Below are 19,460 nucleotides of genomic sequence, written 5' to 3'. Positions count from 1 at the left end.
CCATCCTGCTTATTTAACTTATATGCAGAGTACATCATGAGAAATTCTGGGCTGGAAGAAGCACAAGCTGGAATCAAGATTGCTGGGAGAAATATCAATAACCTCAGATGTGCAGATGACACCACCCTCATGGCAGAAAGTGAAGAGGAACTAAAAAGCCTCTTGATGAAAGTGAAAATGGAGAGTGAAAAAGTTGGCTTAAAGCTCAACATTCAGAAAATGAAGATCATGGCATCTGGTGCCATCACTTCATGGGAAATAGATGGGGAAACAGTGGAAACAGTGTCAGACTTTATCTTTTTGGGCTCCAAAATCACTGCAGATGGTGACTGCAGCCATGAAATTAAAAGATGCTTAGTCCTTGGAAGGAAAGTTATGACCAACCTAGATAGCATATTCAAAAGCAGAGACATTACTTTGCCAACAAAGGTTCGTCTAGTCAAGGCTATGGTTTTTCCAGTGGTCATGTATGGATGTGAGAGTTGGACTGTGAAGAAAGCTGAGCTCCAAAGAATTGAAGCTTTTGAACTGTGGTGTTGGAGAAGACTCTTGAGAGTCCCTTGGACTGCAAGGAGATCCAACCAGTCCATTCTGAAGGAGATCAGCCCTGGGATTTCTTTGGAAGGACTGATGCTAAAGCTGAAACTCCAGTACTTTGGCCACCTCATGCGAAGAGTTGACTCATTGGAAAAGACTCTGATGCTGGGATGGATTGGGGGCAGGAAGAGATGGGGACGACAGAGGATGAGATGGCTGGATGGCATCACTGACTCGATGGATGTGAGTCTGAGTGAACGCCGGGAGTTGGTGATGGATAGGGAGGCCTGGCGTGCTGTGATTCATGGGATCTCAAAGAGTCGGACACGACTGAGTGACTGAACTGAACTGAACTGAACTGAACTGATATCTTCTCTGGAGAAATGTTTATTTAGATCTTCTGCCCATTTTTTAATTGTTTTATTTTTTATGTTAAGCTGTATGGGCTGTTTATTTATTTTTGAGATTAATCCTTATCATTTGCAAATATTTTCTCCCATTCTGGTTATCTTTTTGTTTTGTTTATGGTTTTCTTTTTGTGCAAAAGGTTTTAAGATTGATTAGGTCCTCTTTGTTTATTTTTATTACTCTGCAAGGTGAATCCAAAAAGAGATTGCTACAATTTATGTCAGAGAGTGCTCTGCTTGTGTTTTCCTCTAAGGGTTTATAGTATTCAGTCTTACATTTAGGTCTTCAATATATTTTAAGTTTATTTTTATGTATGGTGTTAGAGAATGTTCTAATTTCTTTCTAGTACATGTCCAGTTTTCCAAGCACCACTTATTGAAGAGGCTGTCTTTTCTCCATTGTATGTTCTTGCTTCCTTTGTTGTACATTAATTGGCCATAAGTACTTGCGTTTATTTCTGAAATTTCTATCCTGCATCGATCTATAAGTCTTTATTTGTGCCAGTAATCAAAACAATAGCTTTTGATTACTGTAGCTTTACAATATAGTTTGAAACCAGAACTCCTGATTTCTCCAGCTCTGCTTTCGTTTCTCAAGATTGCTTTGGCTCTTCAGAGTCGTCTGTGTTTCCATACACATTTTAGGTTTTTTTGTTGTAGATCTGCAAAAAATGCCATTGGTAATTTCATAGGGATTTCACTGAATCTGTAGATTGCCTTGGGTAATATAGTCATTTTGACAGTATCAAAGGCAACTTCATTTTATGATTAGTTTTCTTACTACATTCTTCAGCATATTCTTTCTAATGATATTTTTTAGTACTTCTGAGAATTTTTCAAAGTAATTGTAATCATAATAATAAATGATTTAATATTGAATACCAAAGTGATTTAAAATATCTGCTTAATTATGGTTGTATTTTACTAAGCTTTTCAAGTCAATTAAAAGGGTGTCAATATCAGTGCTGAACTAAACCACTTACACTGGACAGCTACCATCTTCAAATTCAGAGTAGACCACACTTCAAAGAATTTAATTTATTAAAGGGCTGGGAATAAAAATTATTTATGGTTGTTAGAAAGGCAAAATTTCAACAGAAAATATGAAACAAAGGCAAGAATTGGCAACAAAAAGTTTCATTTGAAATTATTTTAACACTCATTTAATATGGTAAGCAAAAAGAATATCAGTGAAATTAAGATATCTATTTATAAAAGATAAAAATGAAAAATGAAACTCAATTCAGCTTTAACAGCAAAAATTATATTGTTTGGAATTGTAGGAGTTTGAAGAAATACATATGATATGAATCAGATCACATATTATGAAAGAATCTTAAACTTACCTAAGAAAGAATGTAGTTGAAAAAAAACCAATTCAATTAACTTTAATAAATATTAACAATATACTCTGACACATGGTTGGTAAATACATTAAGAAAGTCTTGTGAGAATAAAAAAGCACCTCAGTATTAAATTTAACCTACTCTCTTAAGAGCAATGAAAACAATCATTTCAAACTAAAAGCAAAAAAGATACTATGATTTTCAGTTGCATTCAGTTCAGTCACTCAGTCGTGTCCGACTCTTTGCGACCCCAAGAACCGCAGCACACCAGAGCTCCCTGTTTGTCACCAGCTCCTGGAGTCCACCCAAACCCATGTCCATCGTGTCGGTGATGCCATCCAACCATCTCATCCTCTGTTTTCCTCTTCTCCTTCTGCCTTCAATCTTTCCCAGCATCAGGGCCTTTTCAAATGAGTCAGCTCTTCGTATCAGGTGGCCAAAGTATTGGAGTTTCAGCTTCAGCATCAGTCCTTCCAATGAACACCCAGGACTGATCTCCTTTAGGATGGACTGGTTGGATCTCCGTGCAGTCCAAGGGACTCTCAAGAGTCTTCTCCAACACCACAGTTCAAAACCAGCAATTCTTTGGTGCTCAGCTTTCTTCGCAGTCCAACTCTCACATCCATACATGACCACTGGAAAAACCATAGCCTTGACTAGACGGACCTTTGTTGGCAAAGTAATGTCTCTGCTTTTGAATATGCTATCTAGGTTGGTCATAACTTTCCTTCCAAGGAGTAAGCATCTTTTAATTTCATGGCTGCAATCACCATCTGCAGTGATTTTGGAGCCCAGAAAAATAAAGTCAGCCACTGTTTCCCCATCTATTTGCCATGAAGTGATGGGACCGGATGCCATGATCTTCATTTTCTGAATGTTGAGTTTTAAGCCAACTTTTTCACTCTCCTCTTTCACTTTCATCAAGAGCCTCTTTAGTTCTTCTTTACTTTCTGCCATAAGGGTGGTGTCACCTGCATATCTGAGGTTATTGATATTTCTCCTGGCAATCTTGATTCCAGCTTGTGCTTCCTCCAGCCCAACGTTTCTCATGATGTCCTCTGCATATAAGTTAAATAAGCAAGGTGACAATATACAGCCTTGATGTGCCCCTTTTCCTATTTGGAACCAGTCTGTTGTTCTGTGTCCAGTTCTAACTGTTGCTTCCTGACCCGCATATCAGTTTCTCAAGAGGCAGGTCAGGTGGTCTGGTATTCACATCTCTTTCAGAATTTTCCACAGTTTATTGTGATCCACACAGGTAAAGGCTTTGGCATAGTCAATAAAGCAGAAATAGATGTTTTTCTGGAACTCTCTTGCTTTTTGATGATCCATCAGATGTTGGCAATTTGATCTCTGGTTCCTCTGCCTTTTTTAAAACCAGGTTGAATATCTGGAATTTCACGGTTCACGTATTGCTGAAGCCTGGCTTGGAGAACTTTAAGCATTACTTTACTAGTGTGTGAGATGAGTGCAATTGTGCGGTAGTTGGAGCATTCTTTGGCATTGCCTTTCTTTGGGATTGGAATGAAAACTGACCTTTTCCAGTCCTGTGGCCACTGCTGAGTTTTCCAAATTTCCAAAAACTGATTTTACAGCATTGCTAAAAGTTCTTAACTCAAAGATAATTCATCAGAATTTCAGAACATAGAAACCATATGACTCATTTAAATCACTGCATTTAAAAATTGTTTTATGTGTTAAACAGGAAAAATAAAGGAAAGAACCCCACAGTGTTTTATTTAAAGCATGTCATGGAAGATTATGGTTAAAATAGTCTAATAAATTGTTGAAACACTTGACAATATTCTCAGTCTCAATAAATTCTCAAATTTATTGCAAAGGGAAAGTAAAGATTCTTCATCCTTATGAACCTCTGTTAAATGAAAATCAACCTAAGTTCAAAAGAGTCACCAAGTTGCAGAAAATGTAGGTTTGATTGTAATAGAACAAGCATACTCAAGGTAATTCAAGAAACCTTTGTAATCAAGTGAGAAACAGTTTCCAACAGTTACTTAGTTTATTTTAAAATGCAGTAGAGAAGCAGCTTATTAATTTGTTCAAGAAAAAATTCCTATGTTCATTTAAATTGGCAAAGATTTTGAGATTTAAATACAGTCATAGAATGGAATATTCAGAACCTTTTGAGTGAATTTACCCAGATCAACAAAATAATACATTTCTAAAGCCAAATGGTTGTTCAGTTACTAAGTGGTGTCCAACTCTTTGCAACCCCTTGGACTGAAGCATGCCTGGATTCCATCCTTCACTGTCTCCCACAGTTTGCTCAAACTCGTGTCCATTGAGTCAGTGATGCTATCCAACCATCTCATCCTCTGTCCCCCTCATTCTATCCCAGCATCAGAGTCTCTTCCAATGAGCAGGCTCTTCACAAAGAGGTAGCCAAAGTGTTGGAGCCTCAGCATCAGTCCTTCCAATGAATATTCAGGGTTGATTTCTTTTAGGATTGACTGGTTTGATCTTCTTTCTGACCAAGGGACTCTCAAGAGTCTTCTCCAGCATCATAATTCGAAAGCATCAATTCTTTGGTGCTCAGCCTTCTTTATGGCCCAACTCCCACAACCATACATGACTACGGGAAAAACCATAGCTTTGACTATATGAACCTTTGTCAGCAAAGTGATGTCTCTGCTTTTTAATATGCTGTCTAGGTTTGTCATAGCTTTTCTTCCAAGGAGGAAGGGTCTTTTAATTTCATGGCTGCAGTCACTGTCTGCAGTGATTTTGGAGCTCAAGAAAATAAAATCTTCCACTGTTTCCATTTTTCCACATCTGGATGCCATGATCTTAGTTTTTGAAAGTGGAGTTTGAAGCCAGCTTTTTCACTCTCCTCTTTCACCTTCATCAAGAGGCTCCTTAGCTCCTCTTCACTTTCTGCCATTAGGGTAGTATCATCTGCATATTTGAGGTTGTTGTTATTTCTCTTGGCAATCTTGATTCCAGCTTATAATTCATCCAGCCCACATTTCACATGATATACTCTGCATATAAGTTAAATAAGCAGAGTGACAGTATACAGCCTTGATGTGCTCCTTTCCCAATTTTGAACCGGTTTGTTGTTCCATGTCATTTCTGTTTTTCCTTGACCTGCTACAGGTTTCTCTGGAGACAGGCCAAATGGAAAATGTAACAAAAGAACCAAAAGTTTTATATATTTAAATTGATAAGTAGCAGGAATGAATCACAAAATAGACAGGTATCTACGGTAAAAAAAAATATTCTTGAAAAGAAGGAACATGTAAATCTGTATGTGACCTAAAGTCAACATTGCATTTTTTACTAGATCACTTACAAATAATGCAAATATATTTTAAATCAGGGACTTCCCTGGCAGTTCAGTGGTTAAGACTTCACATTTCCAAAGCTTGATTGGGAAACTAGTATCCCACATGCCATGCCACATGGCAAGGCCAGATGTAAAATAAAAGAATTAAAAAAAAAATAAAGGTGAATGCCTACCACTGTCCACAATAGAAAAATATTTTCAAAAAAAGTAATTAGTACATTTATGAGAGAATTCATGAGAGCCTTCTATAAGATTGAATATATTAGTCTTTAATGTATTGAATATATTACTTAGGGCTAGAAAATTGTAGTCTTCTCATAAATATATTCTTTTTTTAACTATAGAATTGCAGCTTCAGTGGGAAACACAGGGAGATTTTTCACAGATGTAAAATATCGTTTTTTTTCTGATGGATTTAAAACTTGAAGACTAAAAAAACTTATGCTTGAAAGTCAAGGTAAGAAAATTAATAATTAATTTTACATACTTTTTAATGAGATGGAATTTGTTGTTGTTCAGTCAGTGAGTCATGTACAGTTCTTTGCAGTTCCATGAATTTTAACACACCAGGATCCTCTGTCTCCATCACCTCCCAAAGTTTGCTCAAACTCATGTCCATTTGAGTCGGTGATGCTATCTATCAATCATCTCATCCTCTGCCACACCCTTCTTTTGTCTTCAGTTTTTCCTAACATCAGGGCCTTTTCCAATGAGTCAACTCTTCATATCAGGTGGGCAAAGTATTGGAGCTTCAGATTCAGCATTAATCCTTCCAATGAATATTCAGGTTTGATTTCTCTTAGGATTGAATGGTTTGATCTCCTTGCAGTTCAGGGTACTCTCAGTCTCCTCCAGAACCACAATTTGAAAGCACCAATTCTTTAGCACTCAAAATCCTTCAAGCTAGGCTTTAGCACTATGTGAACCAAGAAATTCCAGATGTATAAGCAGGGTTTTGAAGAGGCAGAGGAACCAGAAATCAAATTGTCATCATTCATTGTACAATGGAGAAAGCAAGGGAGTTCCAGAAAAACATCTACTTCTGTTTCATTGACTACACAAAAGCCTTTGACTGTGTGGATAATTTTGTGGAAAATTCTTAAAGAGTTGGGAACACCAGACCATCTTACCTGTCTCCTGAGTAACGTGTATGCAGGTAAAAAGGCAACAGTTAGAGTGGCACATGGAACAAAAGACTGGTTCAAAATTAGGACGGGAATACATCAAGCCTAGCTTGAAGGATTTTGAGCATTACCTTGCTAGCATGTGAAATGAGTGTAATTATACAGTAGTTTAAACATTCTTCAGCATTGCCCTTCTTTGAGATTGGAATGAAAACTGACCTTTTCCATCCTGTGGCCACTGATGAGTTTTCCAAATTTGCTGACATATTGAGTACAGCACTTTAACCGAATCCTCTTTTAGGATTTTAAATAGCTCAGCTAGAATTCTGTCACCTCCACTAGCTTTATTCATAGTAATGCTTCCTAAAGCCCACTTGACTTCACACTCCAGGATGTTTGGTTCCAAGTGAGTGACCACAACATCATGTTTACTTAGGTCATTAAGACCTTTTTTTGTATAGTTCTTCTATGTATTTTTGCCACCTGTTCTTAACCTCTTTTGCTTCTGTTAGGTCCTTCCTGTTTCTATCCTTTATTGTTCCTATCCTTGCATGAAATGGTCCTTTGATAGCTACATTTTTTTAAAGAGATCTCTAGTCTTTCCCATTCTATTGTTTTCCTGTTCTTTGCATTGTTCATTTAAGAAGGCCTTCTTATCTGTCCTGGATATTCTCTGGAACTCTGCATTCAGTTGGGTATATCTTTCTTTCTCCCTTCTCTTTTGCTTCTCTTCTTTCCTCAGCTATTTGTAAAGCTTCCTCAGACAACCACTTTGTCTTCTTGTAATTCATCAAAATTGAACTTTTATAAGTCTGTTCCTTCCAGAACCTTGAGTAAAAGAAGTGCAGCACAGATGATGAAATTCTCACAGTAACTATTGGTAAGCCTAGATCACAGTGTTGGTATTAATTCTTCCAATGAATGAATAAGGTACATCTTTCCCTCTATTTGTGTTGTCTTCAGTGTCTTTCCTCAGCATCTTACAGTTTTCTGAGAACAGGTCTTTTACCTCTTTAGTTAAATCTGACTGTCTTTTTGATGCAGTTATAAATGGGCTTGTTTCTTTATTTTCTGTTTCTAATAATTCAATATTAGTATATAAAATGCAACAGATTTCTATATATGTCAGTTTTGTATCCTGCATTTGTACCAAATTCATTGATGAGTTCTAGTAGTTTTCTGGTGCCCTCTTTAGAATTTTCTATCAGTAAGTATACAGTTATGTCATCTGCAAACAATGACAGTTTTACTTCTTCCTTTTCAGTTTGGATTTCTTTTATTTCTTTTTCTGTCTAATTGACATGGCTATGACTGCCAATACTATGTTGAATGGGGTGAGAATGGAAATCCTTCTCTTCTTCCTGATCTTAGAGGAAGTTGAAGATCTGAAACCATGAAACCTCTAGAAGAAAATATAGGCAGTAAGCTCTTTCTTATAAAAAAATTTTTTTGGCTGCACTGGGTCTTCATTGCTTTTGCATGGGCTTTCTCTAGTTGCAAAGAGTAGGGGGCTACTCTTCACTGTAGTGTGAAGTCTTCTCATTGTGGTGGCTTCTCTTGTTGTGGAGCACAGGCTCTAGGTGTGCAGGCTTCAGTAGTTGTGGCACACAAGCTCAGTAGTTGTGGCTTACAGGCTTAGTTGCTCCATGGCATGTGGAATCTTCCTGGACCAGGGATCAAACCTGTGTCCCTTTTATTGGCAGGTGGATTCTTATCCACTGAGCCACCAGGGAAGTTCTGGCAGAAAGCTTTTTGACATCAGTCTTAGTAATTTTTTTTAATATATCCCCTCAAAAGAGAAACGAAAACAAAAATAAACAAGTGAGACTATATTGAACTAAAAAGCTTTCACACACATATATACACACATACATGTAGATATGTATATATATATGTGTGTGTGTGTGTGTGTGTGTGTGTGTGTATAGATACAGCAAAGGAAACTATCAACAAAATGAAAAGTCCACCTATTGAATGGAAGATTATATTTGCAAATAATGTATCTGTTAAGGGAGGTAATAATCCAAAATATACAAAGAACTCATACAACTCAACCTTTAAAAAAAAACCCCAAGTTAAAAATAGGCAGAGAATCTGAACAGACATTTTTCCAAAGAAGACACATGGATGGCCAACAGGTAAATGAAAAGATGCTTAGCATTACTAATCATCTCAAAAGTACCATAAGAATGCTCTGGTTAAGAAAATGAATAGCTAATTTGAAAAGATATATGTACCCCTGTAATTCATTTCAGCATTATTTATAATAGCTAAATATGGAAGCAGCCTAAGCGCCCATTATTAAATGCATGGATAAGATGTGGTATATCTGTATATACATATGTTTGTATATATACATGCTATGCATGCTGTTCAGTTGTGTCTGACTCTCTGCGACCTCATGGACTGTAGCCTGCCAGGCTTCTCTGTCCAAGGCATTTTCCAGGCAAGAATACTGGAGTGGGTTGCTATTTTCTACTCCATGAGATCTTCCTGACCCAGGGATCAAACCTACCACTGTACCACCTGGAAAGCCCCAAGCGGTGCTAGTGGTTAAGAATCCACCTGCCAGTGCAAGCAACTCAAGAGGTGTGGGTTTGTATTATTCAACCATAAAGAATGAAATCTTTGAAATAAATGAAATGCAATAACATGGATCGATGTAGAGGGTATTATGCTAAGTGTATAGGTCATATAGAAAGACAAATACCATATCAGTTCAGATCAGTCACTCAGTCATGTCTGACTCTTTGCAACCCCATGGACTGCAGCACTCCAGGCCTCCCTGTCTATCACCAACTCCTGGAGTTTACTCAAACTCATGTCCATTGAGTTGGTGATGCCATCCAGCCATCTCATCCTCTGTCGCCCCTTCTCCTCCCTTCTTCAATCTTTCCCAGCATCAGGGTCTTTTCAAATGAGTCAGTTCCTCGCATCAGGTGGCCAAAATGTTGGAGTTTCAACTTCAGCATCAGTCCTTCCAGTGAATATTCAGGACTGATTTCCTTTAGGATTGACTGGTTTGATCTTGCAGTCCAAGGGTCTCTCAATAGTCTTCTCCAACACCACAGTTCGAAAGCATCAATTCTTCAGCTCTCAGCTTTCTTTATAGTCCAACTCTCACATCCATACATGACTACTGGAAAAACCATAGCTTTGACTAGATAGACCTATGTTGGCAAAAGTAATATCTCTGCTTTTTAATATGCTGTCTAGGTTGGTCATAGCTTTTTCTTCCAAGGAGCAAGCATCTTTTAATTTCATGGCTGCAGTCACCATATGCAGTGGTTTAGGAGACCAAGAAAATAAAATCTGTCATGGTTCCATTGTTTCCCCATCTATTCTGAATATTGAGTTTTAAGCCAACTTTTTCACTCTCCTCTTTCACTTCCATCAAAAGGCTCTTTAGTTCTTCTTTGCTTTCTGCTATAAGAGTTGTGTCATCTGCATATCTGAGGTTATTGACATTTCTCCCAGCAATTTTGATTCCAGCCTGTGCTTCATCCAGCCCAGCGTTTCTCATGATGTACTCTGCATGGAAGTTAAATAAGCAGGGTGATGATATAAGTCTTGATGTACTCCTTTCCCAACTTGGAACCATTCTTTGTTCCATGGCCAGTTCTAACTGTTGCTTCTTGACCTGCATGCAGATTTCTCAGGAAGCAGGTAAGGTGGTCTGGTATGCGCCTCTCTTTCAGAATTTCCACAGTTTGTTGTGACCCACACAATCAAAGGCTTTGGCATAGTCAATAAAACAGAAGGAGATGTTTTCCTGGAACTCTCTTGCTTTTTTAGTGATCCAACGGATGTTGGCAATTTGATCTCTGGTTCCTCTGCCTTTTCTAAAACCAGCTTGAACATCTAAAAGTTCTCGGTTCACGTACTGTTGAAGCCTGAGTTGGAGAATTTTAAGCATTACTTTGCTAGTGTGTGAAATGAGTGCAATTGTGTGGAGTTTGAGCATTCTTTGGCATTGCCTTTCTTTGGGATTGGAATGAAAACTGACCTTTTCCAGTCCTGTGGCCACTGCTGAGTTTTCCAAATTTGCTGGTATATTGAGTGTAGCACTTTCACAGCGTCATCTTTTAGGATTTGAAATAGCTCAACTGGAATTCCATCACCTCCACTAGCTTTGTTCGTAGTGATGTTTCCTAAGGCCCACTTGATTTCGCATTCCAGGAATGTCTGGCTCTAGATGATAAATACCATATGATCTCACTTATATGTGGAATCTGGAAAAGAAAGTAAATGAACAAGCTGAAATAAGACAGAAACAGAGTTATAAATACAGGGAACATTTGGAGGTCTCCAGAAGGGATTGGGGGGAGGTGGTTGGGTGAAATAGGTGAAGGGGATTGGCAGGTACAAACTTGTAGTTATAAAATAAATGAGTCATAGAGATGTAATATACAGCATAGGGAATATAGTCAATAATGCTGCAGTAACTTTGTATGATGACAGATGGTTACTAGATTTATTATGGTGATAATTTCATACTGTATAAATGTTGAATCACTGTATCACACACCTGAAACTATTATAATATTGTATGTCAACAATACTTCAATTAAAAAATAAAAAAAGAATGCCCCTGTGACTCTCTAGTCTGGCTCAGAACTTGTCTTATACTGTGGTTTTGCTGTCTGTGCCCAGACAGCAGCTGTGATTGCTCCTCTGATTAGAATTTGGAGTTATGTTCTTAATTTGTAAGCATTTGAGTCCCTCTTCCTTTATACTTACTCTTAGCTTATGCATCCATTAATTTCTGACTTAAGTTCATCTTCTCTTCAGTTATTTGTTATAATAAGCATATATGATGTGTCAGCCACATGTACTTCACTCTCCTGGCATTCTATCACTATCGCTGGTACTGGAATCTTAGGGCTTTTGGGTGGGTTTCCAACTAATCCCACTGTGGTGACTTTGTTCTCTTGAGACCCTTCCCCTTATTACCGGTTCTCCTTGGAAAGCAATGACACCTATAACTAGAAGGAAGTAGAATTCAGAAATGAAAAAGCACTAATCTCCAAGTTTTGCTTATATGTTCTTTTATAGATTAGCATTACCTATTTATGAGATTGGATTGTAAAATATCCTATAAAAACTAAGAATCTTTGTTATTTGTTTTATAAATTATGCTGTTATATTTCATCAAGTTTGTATCACTTGTTAGAAACAAATACATTTTTTGTCACATTGGATAAAATTATATTAAATAACTTATTTTACCTTTTTCAGTTGTGCTTTTTGGTTTTTCTGAATATATAATAAATGTACATGTGATGGAAGTAAAAGTATATAAAAAGATAGACACAATTAGAGAATTTAAATCACATGAGAAAGTTGTTTTCCCATCAAAATTCATTTCCAGAATAATGTATAAGCACTTATTTGTAGTAGTGTCCTTATTGTTTGTACTTGTATAATTGCATATCTCTCAGGTGTATGTTTAAGTTTGACAATAAGCACTAACATAATACTTTTCAAGGTTGATAACTTAATGAAGATAATGAAGCACCAAATATTTTATTCCTGTGCTAAATTCCATAAAAGCTATTTCTTAAAATCTGTAAAAGCTTATCTCAAACATTATCAAATAAATTAATCTCCACCAGAGGATGCTGCAATTGCATGAAGAAGAGAAAACAATGGGTTCAATGATATCATATCTATCTAATTCAAGTCAGGGAGATTAAAGTGCTTATCCTAGCCAGTGACATCAGTTTATCTTTTGACTTATGATCTGCTTATCTTTTGGAAGAAAGGTTACAGTGAAAAGGACCTAAGAAAATGCAGAGAAAATTTAAGAAATAAAAATAGAAGGCTCTTTCCAACCCAGGGATTAAACCCAAGTGTCCTGCATTGCAGGCAGATTCTTGACCTTCTGAGCCACCAGGGAAGCCCAATAGAAGGCTACCTTTAGTAAAAGTCAACAGACTTCTCTGTTGTTTGTATAATGAACTTAAATAACATAACTGCTTATGTTATTTTGATGCTCTAATAATGTTCAACATTTTCTGCTTCTAAATCCTTAAACAAACTCCCTAGCATTGTTTGTTTAAAAAAGTGCCCCCAGTAATTGAACTGATGACAAATATAGGTAGTATCCCTTTTAAATTGACAATTCAGATATTTTTATGGATGATAGTACCAAAATACACATTATCTTGAGATATCCTTTCCAATTTCCCACTCATTCTTTGGTGATTTCTTTAAGATCTTTATTACTCTCTGAAAGTGTCTTATTTGCTTATGTGTTTATTCTTTGTCCTCTCTTAGTAAAATATGAGTCCCAGGACCCTCATCTTTTTTATCACAGTATCATTGGCTTCAGAATGTGTCTGACACATGGTGGGTGCTCAGCAAATAATTATGGAATTAATAAATTCCATTCTTATTGTGTGGGAATTCTTCAAATTGTAATATGAGCCATTCACAGTTCTATCCCTATTGGGTACTAAGCTGTAAGCAAAATTTAAGGATCAATTTTTAAGTGCCCAGGGGCACAAAAGTCAACAGTATGGGATGCTTTTTGAAACACTAACAAAGTTCTAATGAATTTAAGAAATGTATGACTTTTTTAATTTCAGAAAATTTAAAGTAGTTGTCCATGAAAGTCATATAATAGAACTGATTAAGATATAAAGTTAAAAATTGAAAGGAGAAATAGAAAAGTCCTAATTTAGAAATTTTAGTTAGCAAAATTCCCATAATCAAGCTTGAATTTTAGTCTAAAATTTCTTGTATTCAGGGCAAAGGATAACTGGGTATATACTTCTTAGGTCTTGACAGTTGAACGCATTATCAGTTGGTCTAAAAAGACTGTTTCTTGATATTGAATTCTAAAAGAACCTTTAGCCAGGCTGTCCAACAAAAAAAGAAAGAATATCCAAATGAACAAAATAAGAAATGTAAGAGGAAAATTAGCAACCAATACCGAAGAAATACATAAAAGAATACTATGAACAGTTATGTATCGACAGATTGGATAGGCTATAAGAAATGGACAAGTTTCTGGAAACATAAACCCTGCCAAAATTGAGTCAAGAAGCACTAGTTGGGAAACAAAATCTGTAATTAAAAAAAATTCCTTGAAAACAAAGTCCAGAACTAGATGGCTTCACTGGGGAATTCTACCAAACATACAAAGGATTTATACCTGACCTTCTCAAACTATTCCAAAAAGTTCAAGAGGAGGGAACACTCCCAAATTCACTCTATGAAGCCACCATCACCCTGGTACCAAAACTAGACAAAGACACTACAAAAAAGAAAGTTACAATCTAGTATTTTTGATGAATATAGATGCAAAATTTCTCAACAAAAATGTTAGCAAACCAAATCCAACAACACACAAAAAGGATCATACACCATGATCGAGTTGGATTCATTCCAGGGTCTCAAGGATGGTTCAACATACGCACATTAATCAGTATGATGCACCACACTAACAAAAGGAAAGACAAAACCCACATGATCATCTCAATAGGAAAAGAAGAAGCATTTGACAAAATTCAACATTCGTTCATGACAAAAACTCTTACAGAAGAGGTATAGAGTGAATATACCTCAACATAATAAAAGTCATTTATGCCAACCGCACAGCCAACGTAATACTCAAAACTGAAAAGCTTTCCTTTAAAGGCAGAAACAAGACAGAAATGCCTACTCTTACCCTCTTGCCACTTCTATTCAACCTAGTATTAGAAGTCCTAGGCACAGAAATCAGACAAGAAAAAGAAAGAAAAGGTATCCAAACTGGAAGGTAAGAGGTGGCAGTGGCACTGTTTGCAGATGACATGGTACTCTATAGAGAGAACCCTGAAGTCTCCCCACAAGAACCTTTACAACCAATAAATGAATTCATCAAGGTAGCAGGTTACAATAATAATATACAGAAACTGTGGCATATCTTTACACTGACAATGAAATACCAGACAAAGAAAGCAAAGAACCAATTCCATTTGAAATTAAAAAAACCTAGGAAGAAACTTTGTCAAGGTGGTGAAAGACCTACATACTAAAAACTATCAAACAATGATAAGGGAAACTGAAGGTTATTCAAAGAAATGGAAAGATAGCCATGCTCAATGATTGTATTGTTAAAATGACCATACTTCCCAAAGCTATCTACAGATTTAATGTGATCTCTATCAAAATACCTATGACATTTTTTCACAGAACCAGAACAAATATTCCTAAAATTTATATGGAACCACAAAAGACCCAGAATTGCTGAAGCAATCCTGAGGAAAAAGAACTAAGCTGGAGGCATAACCCTTTCACACTTAATACTACAAAGCTGCAGAGTGAAAACAGTGTGGTAGTGGCCCAAAAACATACATTTAGCTTAATGGAACAGAATAGAGAGCCCAAAAATAAAGTCACGCACTTACAGTCAGTCTGTGACAAAGGAGGCAAGGCTATACAATGGTGAAAAGAAAGTCTGTTCAGTGGTATTGGGCAAGCTAGACAACCACATGTAAATCAGCACTAAGTTCAAACACTCCCTTACACTATACACAAAAATAAAGTCAGAGTGACTTAAGGGCTTAAATACAGTACATGACATCATAAAACTAGAAGAGAACATAGGTAATACATTCTCTGACATAAATCATAGCAATATTTTCTTATGTCAGTGTCCCAAGGCAAAATAAATTAAAAAAAAAAAAAGCAAATGGGACCTAATAAAAATGAAAAGGAAGCAATCTTTGGAAAAGAAATTTGTCAATTTGGCAAAGGAAACAACAAATCAAAAACAACCTACAGAATGGGAAAGATATTTGCAAATGATATGGTAAACAGGGGGTTAATACCCAAAATAGCAAACAGCTCATTCAACTTAATAATCCAAGTAAAATACAGGCAGAAGACCTAAATAGACATCTCTCCAAAGAAGACAGACCAGTGGCCAACAGGCACATGAAAAGATACTCTGCTGCTGCTGCTAAGTCACTTCAGTCGTGTCTGACTCTGTGCAACCCGATAGACAGCAGCCTACCAGGCTCCCCCGTCCCTGGGATTCTCCAGGCAAGAACACCGGAGTGGTTTGCCATTTCCCTCCAATGCATGAAAGTGAAAAGTGAAAGTGAAGTCGCTCAGTCGTGTCTGACCCTCAGCGACCCCATGGACTGCAGCCCTCCAGAGAGAGATGAAAATCAAAACCACAATGAGGCATCACCTTCCATCTGTCAGAATGGCTATCATCAAAAAGTCTGCAAATGATAAAAGCTGGAGAGGGTAGGGAGAAAAGGGAATCATGACTGTTGATGGGAATGTAAATTGGTACAACCACTATGGAAGATAGTATGGAGTTTACTTAAAAACTAAAAGAAGATCCATTGATCTCACTCCTGGGCATATATCCTGTAAAGATTAAAACTCCAGTTCAAAAAGATTCATGCATCCCAGTGTTCATAGCAGCACTATATAAAATAGCCGAAACATGGAAACAACCTAAGTGCCCATCAACAGATAATTGGTTTAAGAAGTGATATAAGTACATATGGTAATACATATATATGTGCTGTATATATGTTAGTACATATATGTGTATTGATCAACATAAAAAAGAATATTGCCATTTACAGTACCATGGATGGACCTAGAGAATATCATCCTAAGTGAAGTAAGTCAGAAAATATGTTTTTCATTTTATTAGCTAATATAATCTTTCCATCCTTCTCCCCTACTCCACTGCTGAGGTTGGTACCATGAGGCTGAATCAGAATTTAGCTCAGAATTTCTGCTTTGAAGTCTGGTACCTTTCTCTCTAGGATTTGCCCATCTTCAAAACCAGATGAGTCCCAGGTGTATCTGCAATGATGACAGATTTGTGTGTTTTTATTTGTGTTTTTTGTTTGTTTACTACTATTTTCTTGTTATTGATCATGGAATAGATTATTTGGGCCTGGACTTTTTTTCTGAAAGAATTGTTATAGTTTGGCCTCAGTCATTAAAGTTGTTCAGTGGCTAAGTCATGTCTCACCGTTTTGTGGCCCTCATGGACTGTAGCCTGCCAGGCTCCTCTGTCCATGGGGTTCTCCGGCAAAAATAGTGAAGTGGGTTGCCATTTCTCTCTCCACAATCATCAAAGACTTGCTTATAATTTCTGCCCATCTGATTTTAAATATCATGTCCAGATAAAGCCTTCCGAATGAGCTGGCTGTAAAACTTAAAATTGTGGCAAGTGGGAGCTACTCTTCATTGTAGTGTGCAGGTTTCTCACTGAGGTATTTTGCTGCCAGAGTACAGGTTCCAGGGCATGCGGGCTTCAGTAGTCATGGAACACAGGCTCAGTAGCTGCAGCAAGTGGGCTCTAGAGCATGGGCTCAGTAGTTGTGATGCACAGGCTTAGGTGCCTTGCAGTATGTGGAATCTTCCTGGACCAGGAATTGAACCTGTGTCCCCTGCATTGGCAGATGGATTTTTATCCACTGTACCACCAGGGAAGTCTTCTATGTAAACCTTCTTCCCATCCTTCCCTGTCCCCTGTCTCCAAGCAATCACTCATCTTCTTTCTGTCACTGTAGACTAGTTTGCATTTTTTAGAGTTTTATGAAAATGAGATCATACAGTATGCAGCCTTTTTTTTTTTTTTTTTTGGCTTTCAGCAGAATTTTAAAATGTAGTCATGTTGTATGTATCAATAGTTTATTTCTCTTTATTGATGAGAGGTTTACATTATATGAATATATTGTAATCTGTTGATGGTCGCTTGAGTTGTTTCTGGTTGGTAGTAGTTTTCTATCGCTGCATAACAAGTTGCTACAATCTAAGCTGCATATAACAACACCCATTTATTAGTTTTTAGTTATGTAGGGTGGAAGTCCAGGCACACCGTGGCCAGATTGATCTGCTTACCGTATTATAAGGCTGAAATCAAGGTGTCAGCCAGGCTGCATTTCTTTCTGGTGGCACTGGGGAAAAAATCCACATCCAAGCTCATTTTGGTTGTTGACTAAATTTAGCTTCTTCTTAGTTGTAGAACCAAGGCCCCCTTTTTCTTGCTGACTTCAGTTAGGGACTGCTCTTAGCTGCTATAGGGTTTCCTCATTCTTTGCCACGTGGCTACCTCCACCTTCTGACCAGGAGCAGGGAACTTTTTATACATGAATCCCGTTCATGCTTCAAATCCCTGACTTTACCAGGCTGACCTCTAGACCCAGATTTAAAGGGCTCAAGACTTTACCAGTCTGACCTCTAGACCCAGGGCTCAAGTGATTAAGTCAGACCCACTCAGATCATCTTCCTATCTTAAATTCAGCTAATTTGGGGTCTTAATAAATCTGTACAATCTTTTCAAAGTAGTACCTAGATTATTCCTTTTAAAATACCTGGGTGAAGGTAGGTGCATGTATACCAGGGGTCAGGAATCTTGGAAAGATATTAGAATTCTAGGCAACACACAGGTTTTGCCTATTACAAATAAAGCTGCTATGAAAATTGTATGGATGTATATTTCTTTTTCTCTTGGGTAAATATATAGAAATAGAATGGCTGAGTCACATGGTAGGCATATGTTTAACTTTTCATGAAACTGTCAAGCTATTTTCCAAAGTGATTGTACCATTGTTCATTCCCATCAACAGAGTACAAGAGTTCTAATTTCTCCGTATTCTTGCCAGACTTTGGTATGGTCAGTCTTTAATTTTAGCTGTCCTGTGATGTATTTGTGAATCCCAATCTCCCAGTTTTGGATGCCAGATCTTAGTTAGTATATGCTTTGCTGAGATTTTCTTCCAGTCTGCGGATTGAATTTTCATTCTATTAGTAGTGTCTTTTGAAGAGTATGTGCTTTAAAATTTGATTTTTAGGACTTTCACGGTGGTCCAGTGGTTAAGAATCCACCTGCCAAAGCAGAGGACACAGGTTTGATCCCTGGTCTGGGAACTAAGATCCCACATACTGGGGCAACTAAACCCATGAGCCACAACTACTGACCCTGTACTCTGCAACACTGAGCACATGGGTCACAACTGCTGAAGTTTGTGCTCCCTACAGACATGCTTCACAACAAGAGAAGCCACAGTAATGAGAAGCCTGCAGACCACAACTAGAGAGTCACCTCTGGTTAATCACAACTAGAGAAAGCCTGCACACGTCAAAAAAGAGCCCGTGGGCCACAGCAAAGACCCAGTGCAGCCAAAAGTAATAAATAATTTTTGAAAAGAAAATAAGATTGATTTGTCCATCTTTTTTTTTTTCTTTAATTTATTTTTGGCTGTGCTGGGTCTTCACTGATGCACAGGCTTTGCTGCATGGGCTTTTCTCTCATTGTGGCAAGCGGGGGTTACTCTAGTTGCAGTGTGTGGGCTTCTCAATATCAAAACAGTAGTCTGTCTTTCAACTCATGAGCAAGGTATGTGTCTCTATTTAGATCATCCTTAATTCCTCTTAGCAATATTTTGTAGTTGCCTATGCACAGGTTTTTCACATCTTTTATCAGATTTGTGCCTAAATATTTCATATTTTTAGGTTTCCCAGGTGGCTCAGTGGTCAAGACCCACCTACCAATGCAGGAGATGCAGATTGGAGTCCTGGGTCAGGAAGATCCCCTGAAGAAGGAAATAGAAACCCACTCCAATATTCTTGCCTGGGCTATCCCATGGACAGAAGAGCCTGGCGGGTTACAGTCCACGGGGTTACAACAGAGTTGGTCACAACTTTTCATACTTTTACACTGTTACAAATGTCAATTTTTGAACATTTCAATTTCCAATAGTTTTTAATAGTATAT

The 19,460-nt window shown here is 37.5% G+C and overlaps 1 long non-coding RNA gene across 1 annotated transcript in view; it reads right to left on the bottom strand.

Moving 5' to 3' along the window:
• Nucleotides 1-6,188, bottom strand: part of LOC129655469 (uncharacterized) — an 80,004-nt gene extending 73,816 nt beyond the window's left edge. The window contains exon 1 of the long non-coding RNA XR_008716012.1: nucleotides 6,082-6,188. This is a non-coding gene — a long non-coding RNA (uncharacterized LOC129655469). The remainder of the gene's footprint in view (nucleotides 1-6,081) is intronic.
• Nucleotides 6,189-19,460: the final 13,272 nt, after the last annotated feature.

This window comes from Bubalus kerabau, chromosome 6 (assembly GCF_029407905.1).
Source record: "Bubalus kerabau isolate K-KA32 ecotype Philippines breed swamp buffalo chromosome 6, PCC_UOA_SB_1v2, whole genome shotgun sequence".
NCBI classification, from domain to species: Eukaryota; Metazoa; Chordata; class Mammalia; order Artiodactyla; family Bovidae; genus Bubalus; species Bubalus kerabau.
This window is presented reverse-complemented; position numbering and strand designations above follow the sequence as displayed.